This window comes from Telopea speciosissima, chromosome 2 (assembly GCF_018873765.1).
Source record: "Telopea speciosissima isolate NSW1024214 ecotype Mountain lineage chromosome 2, Tspe_v1, whole genome shotgun sequence".
NCBI classification, from domain to species: Eukaryota; Viridiplantae; Streptophyta; class Magnoliopsida; order Proteales; family Proteaceae; genus Telopea; species Telopea speciosissima.
Window position 1 is genome coordinate 15,107,511 of NC_057917.1, and position 16,216 is coordinate 15,123,726.

Genomic DNA, 16,216 nt, shown 5'->3' on the forward strand with positions numbered 1-16,216 from the left:
ATATCAAACTGTTGGGATAAGTAAAACTTAAATTTTTTCATCTCCTCCCAGTCATTTCCTATTACCAAAATGTCATCCACTTAGTTAATTAGAGCTGTGATGGTACCATTACCTTTTCTGGTAAATAGAGTATGGCCAGCCTGACTCTGGGTATATCCATTCTTCAATTTAGCTTGTCTAAACCTCTCGAGCCAAGCCTTCGGGGACTATTTGAGGAATTGAGGCTATATAGAAACTTATTGAGAAGACATATCTTCCCTTTAGCCGAGGGAAACTTGAAGCCTGGTAGGGTTTGCATATACACTTCCTCTCCCAAATCGCCATGGAGTTCTTCACTCTACACATCCAACTGAAACAATGGTCAGTCTCTATTGGTTGCCAATGCTAAGAGGATTCTTATCGAATTGTGCTCAACCAAAAGGGCAAATGTCTCCATATAGTCAATTCCGTACACTTAACTATATCCTTTGACCATCAATCGGGCCTTATAACTCTCAATAATACCATCTAATCGGTACTTAATTGAGTAGACCCATCTAATTCCAACTGGAACTCTCCCCTTCGAAATATCAACAAGCTTCCAAGAACAGTTCTTCTCAAGAAACATCATTTCCTTACTCATAGCTTCCTTCTACTTTTGTGAAATCCACTATAAATTTGAACTTTGGAACTTGTGTGATTTCAGGTTCTAGTTCAGTGTCTATGGTTGCCTCGATGCTGTGGGCTGCATCAGTGGAGGATGCAGATCAATTCTCTGACTCACCTATGGAGGATTCCAGGGAGTCATCATAGCAATCCATTCTTGACTCTAAGGGTTCTGCAGGCTGCCTGCATCTGAGCTACGTGTGTCAGACATGCTTGGATGCACAAATGCAGAAACTCTCTATTGCATAGCCTGAGTTGTAAGTATAATTCTATTCCTATATGTTTATATATAGTTTATTTACTTAAAATGAATTATAGGGGTAGAATGGCAACTTACCCGTGTGGGACCCATGTTCCCAGTGTGAAATCCAATTTTCCATAGCCTACCCTAGCTAACCTTCCTATTTATGTCACATGACACATGTTTTTTGACTTGGACATAGTCAATTAGCTATTTATTTTTATAAAAAGCATTTAGGAAAAACACATTTTAAAAACTGATTCACTACAGACTGAACCAAACAAACCTTAGTGCAACCCTCTTATATATAAAAGACTTGGTATTTCATTCATTTCTTTCTCTACTAAACCAAGAACCGAATCTACCTAGAGAGAGAAATTGAGAGAGTGAAGGAAGAGACGAGAAGAAGAGAAGAAAGCTTGGACTTGGTTGGATCTTCATACCTTGATAGAAGTTTATCAATATTGGAGTTGGGTACTACCATCTCCTTCATCTTCAAGTACAAGTAAGCCTTTAACCTAAATTGAAATTCCCTAATTCCTCTTCTTCTTCTTTGAACACTTCATGGACTACAACCCATTTCAGCCCTAAGCTTAGGGATTGATAAGTATTTGACCAAATCCCCAAATTTAACTTGTTGTTGGGTCCAATTTGACCCAATTAGCAAGATACCCTGTAATTGAACCTCTTCCCATCAAAACCAAACCATGCATGTCAAGATCTATGCTTGATAGCAAAAATCCCCAATTCTGGCTTTTGGACCGGATGGAGTTGCAGGCTTGCAACCGGTCGACTGTAGGGTCCCAGGTGTGAATCCGATTCGCTGTTTTGGCCCAGTTTTGAACCTAGATATTAGGGCTTGGACCTAGGGCTCCTTCCATAACTAATCTATGATGTTTTGATGTCTATCTAGGACTGTTTTACTCTATTTTGGGGTGGATTACTTGGGCTTTTGGGTTTCTATCTTGCTAGGATTATCAACTATCTCAAGTAAGGGAATTTAAGTTTAATTTTGGAATGTTTGTGTTATTAATTCTATTTTATTATGACTGCCATACCATGTATCATTTCTATACTCTATTCATTTAGTTTGTTAGCTTTTAACTTATTTACATTAGCTATGCATGACTTAGGATGCATCCTCATATGCATTGCATATATTACTTGTTCTTGGAATTACTTGGTTTATGATGATGTTATTGGACAGCTTATTGTATTACACTTATGAATGCATATTGCCATCATATTAAAGATACATATGGTTAGGATTGGCATGAACACAGTACTACGGCCCTTACCAACAGGGGAGAGGTGTTGGATAACCCGTGGTAGGTCCGAAGGGATGATTCCGGAATGCCATTCACTGTCCCATATTCGAAGAATATTGCAAGAATGGGAATAAACAGTAGGGTTAGTCACTGGGGGTTCGTTAGCGTCAGATGTGTAATGCCTGAGCTGCCGGGTCTCTACCGTAGTAGAATGGTTTCGCTCGGGTGACCGACGTCTGGTTATGTGTTTCCGAGACCCAGGTTATCATTCTATTACAGTAGTACTTATACCCCATGAGACCTAGAATCCATGTTAGGAACATGTTTAACTTAGGTCATTCATCAATGACTATCTGCATATGCTTGTGTGTTTCCTTTGCTGGGCTCAGTGGAGCTCACCCCCGTGGATATCCTTATTTTACATATGATACTACTCCTTCTGCTACGGCTGTTTTTGTGGGAGCTTCATCCGCTCAAGACCCTCCTACTGTTCATGGAATTGATACTTCGCTGTTTGTGGAGCACGATGTCCTGTGCTCGTGTGACGATTATGCATTCTCCTGAAATGCCTGACAGACCAAGCTATCTCCCCATTCTTTTGTTTATAAAACACTTTTATATACTTAGCTTTATATAGATGTTGTATCTTTTATTTTGGGTCACTGTGTGAATCTGTCAGTGTAACTCAACCTTCACTTCTATATATAAAAGCATTATCACTAGTCTTCTTTATTATTGCCTTTATCTCTAGTATTTAAATTGCTTCCGCTGCGTTTAAATTCTGTATTGTGATAATTGTTGTAAATAGAGTACTGCACTTGCGATCCTAGAGGATTGACATCCAGTCACGCTTAGCCCTTATGAACTGGGCCGGGGTGTGACAACTTTAGGTCAGACTTGGCCTCAGTTTCATGGGAATAGGAGTTAAGAAAAGAGAAACTACGAACAAAACATCTGTAGGAGAGAGCATCATAGGAAACAAACTAGGCTATGGGAATAGTATAACCTCTAATTCCTTTTCAAACAACAATTGGAGATCTAATTCAGAAGGAAGGGAAAGATTGATACCAGGATCGAGAAAGGTGGAGCTCTGGATGAGGATCCTAAAAGTATTCTTAGCTGGTCTTTTTTGTATACAAGTAACTTCTTCTCTTTGTCAACCTAATGCTAAGTTCCCTTTCAATATCAGCTCCCCCTGAATGGTCTAATACATCAACATCCACATCCTTGTGTTTCCTCACATCAAAAAGAAATGGAGGAATAGGCAAGGGTTGAAAGGAGTGGACAACAACAATAACCTCTTCACTTCCACTATTCTCCCTATGAAGAGGAAGCAGATGAGGAGTAAAGAAGGGCACAGATCCAAAGAAGGTTATATCTTTAAAGAGAAGTCACCTCCTAGAGGATGGATGGTAGCACCAATAGCTTTTCGTTGAAGGGGCATAACCAAGGTAAATACATTTAAGGGCCTTCGGATCAAGTTTAATCAGAGAAAACTTATTAATATGCACATACCACACACATCCAAACACTTTGGGAGGAAGAGAAAAGGCAGAAACACATGGGGGGTGGATAGAATTTCTAAAGGAAATTTGTAACCAAGGATACTAGAAGGCATACGTTTCATCAAGAAGACAACAGTAAGGAGAGTGTCAGACCAAAAAATCTTAGGGACATCCATACCAAATAGTAGGCGCCTAATAACTTCCAATAAGTGGTGATCTACCTGCTCAGCCACCCTATTCTGTTGGGGTGTGTCAACACAAGCAAGCTGATGGACAAATCAGTAAAAAAGTTCTGGAGCTCACCATACATATACTCTTCCTCTCTCTATCAGAACAAACGATTTTGAGTCTAGTATCAAATTGAGTGCAAATCATCTGATAGAAATTTTTGAAAGCATCGTAAACATCGCTTTTGTGTTTTAACAAAAAAATTCCATGTAGTGCAGTAGCAATCATCAAGAAATGAAACAATATAGCGAATTAGCGATAAGCAAGGTTCAAGATCTCGTCTTGTCTCGCCATTTCAAGCAGGTCGAGATTTCTGAAATATCCGAAATATGGTATTTTTTCTGTCATATTTCAGCAGCCCATCTCGATGGGTTTTTGGCCATATTAAGGCCTGATACTTCATGTACACCCTTATTTAAGCTAAATAAACACATTTAAACCTTCATATTGCAAAAAGTGAACTCAAAGTGGTGTTTTGGGTTGGTACCCTTGATTGACAGTATGCAGTCGGACCCTGATGTATAAATAGTTAAATACACATTGTATAAGTACTAAAAGACATAATAACAAATTTAAACAAAGTAATGAAACAAAAATACGGTCAAATGTAATCTTTAGTTTAAACTTTAAACTCAAAGTCATACGTGCATAAGTTTATAAGTCATAACTCATAAATTCCATAAAAGAAACTCCATAAAAGTCATTAGTTCAATACTCAATAGTCAATACACGAAGTCACAACTCACAAATCACAAGACTCACAACTGTCATAAAACAAATCCTAGTACTAATTGCTATGGCTTATTGGATCGACCCTACTCATGCTCCGCTGGAGTCTACGTCCATTGCTCTCTGTCTGAAGGACATACATGGACCACGGTATAGTTTCGGAGAAGAAACAAGTGTAGTCATCCACAATTGCCATGTAAATCCCGAAATTTTGCCAAAATTTGTACTTTTTTCATTTCGAATGGCCATTTCGTCTTGGTAGTGTCAAGATTTCTGAAATATGCCAATATCTTGGCGATATTTAGCGAAATTTTGAACCATGGCGATAACCAAATAAAGAAGTGGTGGGAGCAGGTCCCCAAACATTAGAATGCACAGTATATAAGGGAAAAATAGACCAATTACCATGATAAGGATAAGAACAACAGTGTTTAAAAAACAAACATAGTTCACATTGACATAAATGGGAATTAGAAATAGAAGAAAACAATTGTGGCAATTGTTTTTTCACACTACAAAAAGAGGGACGGCCAAAATACTGATGCAAAAGCATCACAAAATCAAATGAGTTGTCGTCACTATGCCCACACACATGATTGAGTTGTGTTAGATATATAGCCAGAATACCGTAAGGGTATTCTGGTCCTTTCCTCTTATTGTTTTATTCTCTTATGTTTCTCTTATGTTTATTCTTTCTTTTCCTTTGTTTATATTCTGTAGGGGCATATTTGTCCATGTACTTATGTTTTAGTATTATAAATAAAGGGCTTAAGGAATCAAATTGATTCACTTAAGCATTAATCTCTCATGTGTTTTCTTAACATGGCATCAGAGCCACGATTTCTGTGACCTGTTTTCAAAAACTCCCTCCCTCCCATCGTTATTTCTTCTCTTTCCCTTCTCTCGATTTTTTTTCTCCCCCTTCTCCTTGCTTCTTCTCCCTCTCTAAGGGAAGCACTGCAGAGGTGATCCCATGATCTAGTTGCTGCCCTATTCCCACCTCTTTTTTCTCTTTTCCATGACCTAATAATACTGCTCGATGGCTGCTGCTGGTTCTCTCTTGCGTGAATTGGAGTTTCCAAGTTTTTGAAGATCAGGCCCTACTATTTGTTGGGACTGTTTCTCCTATATTGGAGCACTTCGCGACACGCACTGCTACTATACAGCCTCATACAGAATCGAAGACCCCTTCTCCCATTCGATCACTTCCTTTCGGGTTTTCTTCCAACAAAACCCCGTGCTTTATCGATATTGGGATTAGGGCTGCTTCACTCACGCTTCTTCGGATTTTTCTTCTTCAACAAGGCTATTCTCTGCAGGCTTTTGGACAGTTTCACAAAGGCTACATCTGCAGCAAAGTTTTTGGGCTTCCCTCCCCACATCGATTCTTTTTTTTTGGGTTTTTTTCCAAAAACCCTAACACCATCGATCTTGGGGGGGGCTCCTCTATTGCTGCTGCCTTTTTTTTTTGGTGTGTTTCCCATCCCAAAGGGGCACTCGGCTCTGCTCTTAGCCCTTGCCTTGGCAATTTTTTGGGACTTCTCTACACAACAGCCCTTCTCGGCACTATGGGTGACTCTACTACTACTTCGACTGCCAACTCTGATCAGGTTAGTCATGATAAAGTCAGATTATCGTGATCTCCATCCTAATCCTATCAAGTTCGATGGCAGCAACTATCTATTGTGGTCTAGATCTGCTTCTTTTGCTATTGCTGGCCGTGGCCTCACTGGCCATATTGATGGCTCTATGCCTATGCTGACGGCTCCTAGTGCTGCCCTGACTAGATGGCTTTCCAACAATGGTCTTCTTATGTCCTATTTGGTTGGCTCTATGAATTCAGACCTTGCACAAGGATTTCTCCTCCTTGATACAGCTTCTCAGATTTGGTCTGCCTATAAGGAGGCATATGGGCAGCTTGGTAATGATGCTCAGGTTTATGAACTTCGCCAGAAAGTCCTTCATACTACTCAAGGGGAATTAACTGTCTCTAAGTATTATGCCACTCTCCGCAGCCTTTGGCAGCAATTGGACCATTTTTCGGATTATCACCCTGACTCACCTGCCAACATAGCTGCATATAAGAAACATGTTGACAAGATCAGGGTTTATGACTTCTTGGCCAGGTTGAATGTTGAGTATGACCAAATTCGTGTTCAGGTGTTGGGCCATTCTCCTTTTCCCACACTTGAGCAGTCTTATGCCCTGGTCTCTTCAGAGGAAAACCGCCGGGCTGCTATGTTACATCCTCCTGTTTCTGACAGATCGGCTGTTCAGACTGCTGCCCCAGCTCTTGCTGCCCCTGTTGGTCCTTTATCTGTTGGTGGTTCTACTCCAGGCTCTGTTACTTGTGACCATTGTCACATGCCTTATCACACCAAGGACAAGTGTTGGAAGCTTCATGGGAAACCAGTTGACTTTGAAGCCAAGCGCGATGCCAAGAAGAAACCGAAAGGCAAGGCAGATCAATCTGAATCTGTTCCTACAGCTCCAGCTACAGACATTGGTCTATCCCAGGACGATCTACAGGCCTTCCTACATGTGCTAAGGTCTTCCGTTGTTGCTGCCTCTACTACTTCCGCTGCTACTGCCCATTACTCTGCTCCTTCAGGTTCAAATTTTGCCCGGTCAGGTATCCCATTTGGTGGTCATTGTGCTTCTGTGGCTTCTCATCCCTGGATCATTGATTCCGGGGCTACAGATCACATGACTGGTTCATCTAGCTTATTTCATAGATATTCTCCCACTTCTAGGAAAGACAAGGTCAAAGTGGCTGATGGTTCCCTTTCCTCCATTTCTAGAAAGGGAATCATCAACTGCACTTCCGCCCTTCCTTTGTCTTCTGTTTTACATATTCCTAATTTTACTACTAACCTGCTTTCCATTAGTAGTATTACTCGTGATCTTAACTGCAAGGTAACTTTTCTCCCTTCCCATTGTGTTTTTCAGGATCTGGCATCTGGGAAGACGATTGGATTGGGTAAAGTACACGGTGGTCTGTATCTGCTTGATGATGGCCGTCTCTCTCCACCAATACCTTCTCCACTACATCAGAACTCCTTGGTCTTTTCTGAACTTTACCAATGGTACTCTAGATTAGGTCACCCTCCATTAGGAATTTTAGCCCATTTATTTCCATCTTTGGTCACTAAATGTAATAAGGATAATTTTTTTTTGTGAGGCTTGTGTTCTGGCCAAACAGACACGTACCTCTTATTCTTTATCAAATAAAAGGAGTTCTTGTTTTCATTTGGTGCATTCTGATGTTTGGGGACCTAGTCGTAAACCCTCTATTTCTGGACATCGTTGGTTTGTCTCATTCATTGATTGTCATTCTCGAAATACTTAGATTTATCTTCTTCACACTCAAAATCAGGTTTTTTCTTGCTTTCAACATTTTCTTAAAATGATCCAGATCCAGTTCCAGGCCACTCTCAAGGTTTTACGGAGTGATAATGGAACTGAGTATAAGGAATCCCAATTTCAAAAGTACCTTGCTGATAATGGGATTATACATCAGACTAGTTGTGCTGATACCCCGGCCCAAAATGGTGTGGCTGAACGAAAGAATCGCCACTTATTGGAAATGGCAAGAGCACTGATGTTTGCTCGACATGTTCCATCCCAATACTAGGGTAATGTTGTTCTCACTGCAGCTTACCTTATTAATAGGTTACCCTCACGGATTCTGGATTCCCGTAGCCCATCTGAGGTTTTACTTGGAGATTCCTCCTTTGTGGTGCCTCCAAAGGTGTTTGGCTGTGTCTGTTATGCTAGGGATACTAAGTCCCCTGGCAAACTTGAACCCCGTGGGTTACGGTGTATTTTTTTGGGTTATTCTCCAACCCAGAAAGGTTACAAGTGTTACCACCCTCCTTCTTGTCGTACTATGGTCACTATGGATGTGGTTTTTCATGAGACCCTTTCCGATTATTCTTCCCCACTTCTTCAGGGGGAGAGTTCTAGTGAAGATGTGGTTCATACTCTTGGGTTTCCCCTTACTTCATCACCTATAGTTACCGACCAACCCTCCCCGGCTCTTGTTCAGCCTCCAGCGGCTGCTGTTCAGCCTCCCGTGGCTACTGTCCAGCCTCCCATGGCTGCTGTCCAGCCTCCCGTAGCTGCTGTCCAGCCTCCAGCGGCTGCTGTCCCTTCACCTAAGGGGAATCCAATACAAGGGAAGATCATGGAAACAAGTGGTGGTAATATTCCTATTCAGGGGGAGCTGACTCCAGTACAGATGACCATTCGTCACTTTCAGAGGCCCATTGACAATTCCACCATTCTCACTTATAACCGAAGATGTTCTAACAGAGGGCAGAATCAGTCCACTACAGCACCGATACCCATCCAATTGCCAACTCCGGATCCGGATCCTCCTTCTCCTGGTGAGCCTTCCTCTTCTGATCTACCCATTGCTCATCGCAAAGGTACCAGGACCTATACTTTACATCCCATTTCCCGTTTTGTTCTTATAGTTCTCTTTCTCCTTCTTTTCGTACTTTTGTTTCCTCCCTTTCTTCTGTTTCCATTCCTAAAAATTATCAAGAAGCATCTACAGATGGGAAGTGGAAGGTAGCAATGTTGGAAGAAATGAGAGCATTGAATAAAAACAATACGTGAAATCTTGTAGCTCTTCCTCCGGGAAAAAAACCAGTGGGTTGTAAATGGGTATTTGTGGTCAAGCAGAAGGCAGATGGTACAGTGGATCGATTCAAGGCACGTCTAGTTGCTAAAGGCTTCACTCAGACATATGGCATTGACTACTAGGAGACCTTCGCACCAGTAGCAAAACTCAATACTGTAAGGGTATTGCTATCCTATGCCGTGAACCTTGGATGGGATCTTCAGCAGTTGGATGTGAAGAATGCCTTCCTCCATGGTGAACTAAAGGAAGAAGTATATATGGACATCCCTCCAGGTTTTTCAAGTCCTGCTACCAAGGGTAAGGTGTGTCAACTAAAGCGTGCACTCTATGGCTTGAAGCAGTCACCTAGAGCTTGGTTCGGTAGGTTTCACAAGGCTATGCTTTCAGTGGGCTACCAGCAAAGCAATGCTAATCATACCTTGTTCATCAAGCGTGTGGGTGATAGGGTTACTCTCCTCATAGTCTATGTTGATGATATTGTCGCCACCAGCAATGATGGTGATGAGATCAAAAAGTTGAAGTTGTTTCTTGGCCGTGAGTTTGAAATTAAGGATCTGGGGACTCTGAAATATATTTTAGGGATAGAGGTTGCTCGCTCTTCAAAGGGCATATTTATGTCTCGAAGAAAGTATGTTCTGGATTTACTGTCTGAAACGGGGCTGCTAGGGTGTAGTCCTTCGGACACTCCCATAGAAGCTACATCAAGACTCAAGGAGAAAGAAGGCACACCGGTTGACAAAGGTCGTTATCAGCGGTTGGTGGGCAAACTTATCTACCTGTCTCACACTCGACCCGACATTGCCATTGCAGTTAGTATGGTCAGCCAGTTTATGAATGACCCTTGTTCTTCTCATATGGAGGTAGTTCTTCGCATCTTACGATACTTGAAGTCTGCTCCGGGACAAGGGATACTTTTATCTCCCAATGGTCATCTAAAGGTTGAGGCATACACTGATGCAGATTGGGCTGGTTCAAGTGATAGGAAATCCATCTCTGGATATTGTTCTTTTGTAGGTGGGAACCTTGTCACCTAGCGTAGTAAAAAACAAAATGTGGTGGCACGGTCTAGTGCTGAGGCTGAATTCCGTGCGATGGCTCATGGTATATGTGAATTGTTGTGGCTTAAGGGGTTGTTGCAAGATATTGGGGTTGCTGTCCAACTTCCAATGATGTTATATTGTGACAATAAGGCTGCCATAAGCATCGCTCATAATCCTGTCCAACATGACCATACTAAACATGTGGAGGTGGACAGACATTTCATCAAGGAGAAACTTGAAGCTGGACTAATCTGTGTTCCCTATGTGAAGTCTACTGATCAGTTGGCCGATGTGTTCACAAAGGGGCTGAGTGGCAAAGTGTTTCATCCTATTCTAGCCAAGTTGGGCATGTGTGACATTTTTGCACCAACTTGAGGGGGAGTGTTAGATATATAGCCAAGGGGTATTCTGGTCCTTTCCTCTTATTGTTTTATTCTCTTATGTTTCTCTTGTGTTTATTCTTTCTTTTCCTTTGTTTATATTCTATAGGGGCATATTTGTCCATGTACTAATGTTTTAGTATTATAAATAAAGGGCTTAAGGAATCACATTGATTCACTTGAGCATTAATCTCTCATGTGTTTTCCTAACAAGTTGTCATAAAAAAAAATGGCATAAGTTAAAGAAGATAAAGCCCTTTCTCCTCACATCCACCGCCAATAATTCTCTTCATCTCCAAATCCTGAAAAACACAATGAGAAGGAAAGAATGTGACGACAATTTAAGGATTTGATTGACTCATAGAGGAAGTTAGTGGCAAAGTTGCGAACATGGAGACAGAGAAGAGATATAAAAGAGGTAACCTGCACATTAACTCTTACCACAGATAGAGGAAAGAGAGCCACTAGCAACCTTAACCTTATCCCTCCCTACCAGAGTAGACAGAATATGAGTCATAATGCTGAGACATACCAGTCAGTAGCTCCAGAATCAATGACCCAAGAGGAGGAAGGTTCTGAGGTAGTAGCCTATAAGGCTGCAGCCAAAGAATCTGACACAGTCGTTGCAAAAGAGGAACCACCCAACCATGATATAACTCGTCAAAAAAAAAATGTAAGATCTTCCATTGTGAGTAAACAACTATCCGAATATAGGCCAGAGGAATTTCCCATAAACTCGGTTTAGTCATCACAGTATGTGCCCTGGATTCCCGGTCTTGCCACCTCATATACCAACAGGAGTACGTCTAGAGGGACGACCATGAAGTTCCCAATAAATTTTCCCACTATGTCTGGGTTTGCCACTGTGGTCACATTTGAGTCTATCTTTGTCATCTCTACAACCTGAAACTAGGCCTCTTCCGTCACCATGCCAACTCCTTTGCGAACTAGAGACGAGCAAATCTCTCAAGAGATGGTGCAGTTTCCATGGCCACTCTTCTAATTTCTTCACTTAGCAAATAGCCACATGCTTCATCTAAAGATGGAAGATACCCAAGCTTTGCACCCGGATTGGTTCATATTCTGGGTCAGCCCGCCAAGGAAAATCAAGACACTCTCCGTCTCAAATGTTCTATAGACCTTCTCCTCATCCTTGAGATTGGACAGCTAGAGGTCCTTGGAGTGATCATACTCCTCCCAGAGGCCAATAACTATGTTATAATACTCAAAGATAGTCATGTCTCCTCCTTGCTTCATTGTGATAATCTTCTGGAGAAGTAGGTAGACCTTAGCCAAGTCACCCACTCAGTCAAAAGTTTTAGAGACACTATCCCAAATATCCTTGGCTGTCTCCTTTCACATAAATCTCCTACCAATCTCAGGTTTCATAGAAAAAATCAAAGTCATAACAGTTGAGTTCTCCATCTCCTATTTTTGATATGTTGGATTACTTGAATGAGGTGCCTTTATGGTATCATTGATGTAACATAACTTTCCCAACATCATAGAGAAGTTCATGGAGTAAGCCAATTGAGAAGGTTGGTATTGTCCAACTTAACAATAGATATCTGGGTGCATGAGTTCTCAAAGGCAATCAGACTGCATTTGGCACTACTCGAACTACTAGCTGAGGCTTTCATAGGTCCACTAACCTCCGACACTATGTGAACAAGCTTGGAAAGCTGGTTGGATACCCAAACCAGATGGAGAGTACATACTCTACCGAGACACTCCTTCCCAGTACTCAGAAAAATCCAACAAATAAATAAACCACAAAACTTGATGCAACTTGAATCAAAGGCACCTTTCAAGGTGTATGTTCATCCATTTACAACTCAAGTCCCAAATAGGATAACTCACCAACAAATAGCACAAGATTGCATCAAACATATCATTCTTTTTTTTTTTTTGGGTGAACATCAAACATATCATTCAAGACGAAAGAACAAAGAAGACAGAATCTAGCGGTACTATGTAATGCTACGAAAACAAGTTGCAAACTAACAATTCACAACTTCTAAGACCGAGGTCATAGGGGTTGAAAGGAGACCCTTGGACGACTCTAATAAAACTGGTCTCACCTTCAACAGAACCTTGAGGAGTGAAAAAGAATTGATACTACAGGGCTGACAATACCCATGTTTTGGCTTTCTTGCTCATAAATCAGATTCTATAGCTTCAAATCTTCATCCATATGTCTTTTAGTTGAAGAGTGAATGGCTTAAACAAATCTTCTTACATGGTGTAGCCTCTATTAGATCCCTCTACTCATCTAGGTTTCCAAAAAAAAGAGGCACAATGGAGAGAGAAGTTGCTGGTCGACTCTCAAACCAGCTCCGATACCAAGTTCAAAGTAATAGAAGAGAATAAGAGGAGAGAAGAGGAGAGGAGAAGAACATGAGAGAAAGTAGAGTGCATGGAATACCTTGGAGAGAGAATCGATTTCTCTCCCCTATAGTTACTAACTTTGTCAATGTTATGTGGAATTACATCAATAACCCCACACTAATATAAGAGCACCTAGGGAGGTAAAATAGGAAAAAATACAAGCTTATAACAAAGTAAATCCAAGTACCCATAATATCCTTACTACATGAACTCTAACAAAACATTGTTTGTTCTTGTTGGTTGTACAAGACCAAACTTAAGCCTAATGGCTCAGATAAATGGTTCAAGGTCCGTCTATTGCTGAAGGCTATACTCAAGTGTTAGGAATAGACTTTGATGAGACTTTTACACATGTTATTAAGCCAATAACAATTCGCCTTGTTCTATTAGTTACAGTTGTTAATGGGAACAACCTCTCGGGTTCGTTGATCAACTGTCTTTTGAAACGAGCCTTGTATGGTTTGAAACAAGCACCTCGTGCTTGGTTTGATCGTCTCCCTTTATTTCTTCTTGACTTGGATTTTTATAGCAGTCGGGCAGATTAATCCTTTTTTATTCTTCATTCATCTCTCATAGTATTCCAATAATGTTGGTATACATGGATGACATATTGGTGACCGGTTTGAATTCTATGATGATTTCTACCCTTATTCGTATCCTTGGGTTTGAGTTTGCTCTTAATTACTTGGGCAATATTTACTACTTCTTGGGCTTGCATGCTGTCCACATGGGTTATGTACTCTTCCCCTCTCAGTCCAAGTATGCTTGAGATATTATTGATTGGGCCCCTACAACAGATTGTAAGCCGGTTGCTACACCTTTACCACAGCATCATCACTTACATTTAGATGCTCCAGGTTCTTTGGTGGAAGCAAATTATTATTGCAACTTTGTGGGAGCCTATCAATATTTTTCTATGACATGCACTCAAATGCATCTTGTGTTATGTTAAAGGGACGGTTGATTTCGGTCTTTGAATTTGGCACAATGTATCTTAATTTCTATGGCTTTAATGATGCAAATCGGGCTGTGTTCACGCGTATTTCTTGGATTGAATCTCATTTCATGGTGTACTGAGAAACAACCCACTGTCACCCTTTCTAGTGTTGAGGCCGAATACCATTCCATGGCTGTTAGTGCCGCTGAATTAACTTGGATTACTTATTTACTTCACGACTTAGTCGTACCTCTTCCTCATGCTCCTATTCTGTTTTATGATAATTTGAGTGCACTTTTCTTCTACTAATCCTGTTTTTCATGCTCGATCTAAGCATGTTGAACTTAATTACCATTTTGTTCATGAAAAACTGGCTGTTGGCTCTCTTATTGTGAAATCCACTATAAATTTGAAATTTGGACTTGTGTGATTTCAGGTTCTGGTTCAGTGTCAATGGTTGCCTCGATGCTATGGGCTGCATCGGTGGACGATTAGGATCAACTCCTCGACTCACCTATGGAGGATTTTGGGGAGTCATCACAGCTAGCTATTCTTGAGTCTGAGGATTCTGCAAACTGCCTACATCTGAGCTACATGTGTCAAACATGCTTGGATGCACACATGCAGAAACTCTCCATTTCCTAAGCTGAATTGTAAGTAGTAACCTATTCTTATATGTATATATATAATATAATTGTTAAATTATGTATTAGGGGCAAAATGGTATTTTCCACTTGTGGGACCCATGCCCCCAGTGTGGAATTCAATTCCCCATAGTCTACCCTAGCTAACTTTCCTATTTATGTCATATGACATCAAATATGTGACTTAGATATAGGTAATTATATAGTTATTTCTATAGAATTAGATTAGAGAAATAGATTTTCCAAAACTAATTCTACTTAGACTCGAGCAAACAGCCCTTAATACGACTAACTATATAAAGGACACTTAGCCTTTGATTCATTTATAACTACAAGACCAAATCGATTTCAGCTTGAGTACAAGAGAGAAAGAAGAGAAAAGAGAAGGACGGAGAAGCGAAGAAGCCTAAGGTTTAAGGCTTTGGTCTATTTGAAAGCTTGGACCTTGGGGATTATACTTGGAGCTTGGAATTGGAGCTATCATCAATTCATCATCATCTCCAATCTAATTTCAGGTAGGTTACACAACTCAAGTTCTGTCTTACCCTAATTTCTCTCCTTCTCCTTCATTTTTGTTGAGCTTTCATCTCAATTCAGTCCCAATTTACAATCTAGACAATTAGTGAATTAATCAACCAATTGAACATGCAATTAGTTGGATATAACCCAATTAGTATGCCCTTCCTTTCCCCTTAACCAATTTTAGGTTTTAAGGCTGTGCATGACAAGATCCAGCCCTAATAAACAAAAACCCCATTTCTAGAAGTCCAGCCGGATGCTGTTGCAGGCACCCAGCCGGACGTCCGGCCCCTGTATCTGGCTGAATCCGGCTGCTCCCTGCTATGTTTTGCTTGCCCTGGTTTGTTAGGGTCTGACTTAGTTTCTCTTCTATACTTAATATATGCTATTTGATGTCTATTTAGGACCGTCTAGTCAACTTGTAAGGTTGTCATTGTGAGTTTGGAGGCTAGATTGGTCTGGATATTCATCCAACCTTAGGTAAGGGAATTTGACTTTAATTTTGGTATGTTTATGTTATTAATTTCTTTTTATTGTGACTTAATATCATGCATCATTCTTATAACTCTATTCATATAGTTTTATTAGCTTTAAACTTCTTTGCATTAGATGTGCATGATTTAGGTTACATACTCGCATTTGTACATATTACTTGTTATTGGAAATACTATGATTTATGATGATGTTGCTGGACAGTTGTACTGTATTATCTCTTATTGATGCATATACCATCATATTAGAATGCATATGGTTAGGATTGACATGAACCCAGTGCTACGACCCTTACCAACAGGGAAGAGGTGTTGGATAACCCGTGGTAGGTTCAAAGGGATGATTCCGGAATGCCATTCACTGTCCCATGACCGAAGAATACTACAGGAATGGGAACAAATAGTAGGGTTAGCATTTGGGGGTTCGTTAGCGCCAGATGTGTAATGCCTGAGCTGCCGGGTCCCCACCGTAGTAGATTGGTGTCGCTCGGGTGACCGACGTTTGGTTATGTGTTTCCCGGACCAAGGATATCATATCTACTACAGTAGTACT

The 16,216-nt window shown here is 40.8% G+C and overlaps 1 protein-coding gene across 2 annotated transcripts in view; it reads right to left on the reverse strand.

The window, feature by feature from the left end:
• Positions 1–16,216, reverse strand: part of LOC122651573 (BEL1-like homeodomain protein 8) — a 42,465-nt gene that overhangs the window by 12,242 nt on the left and 14,007 nt on the right. The window lies entirely within an intron of this gene.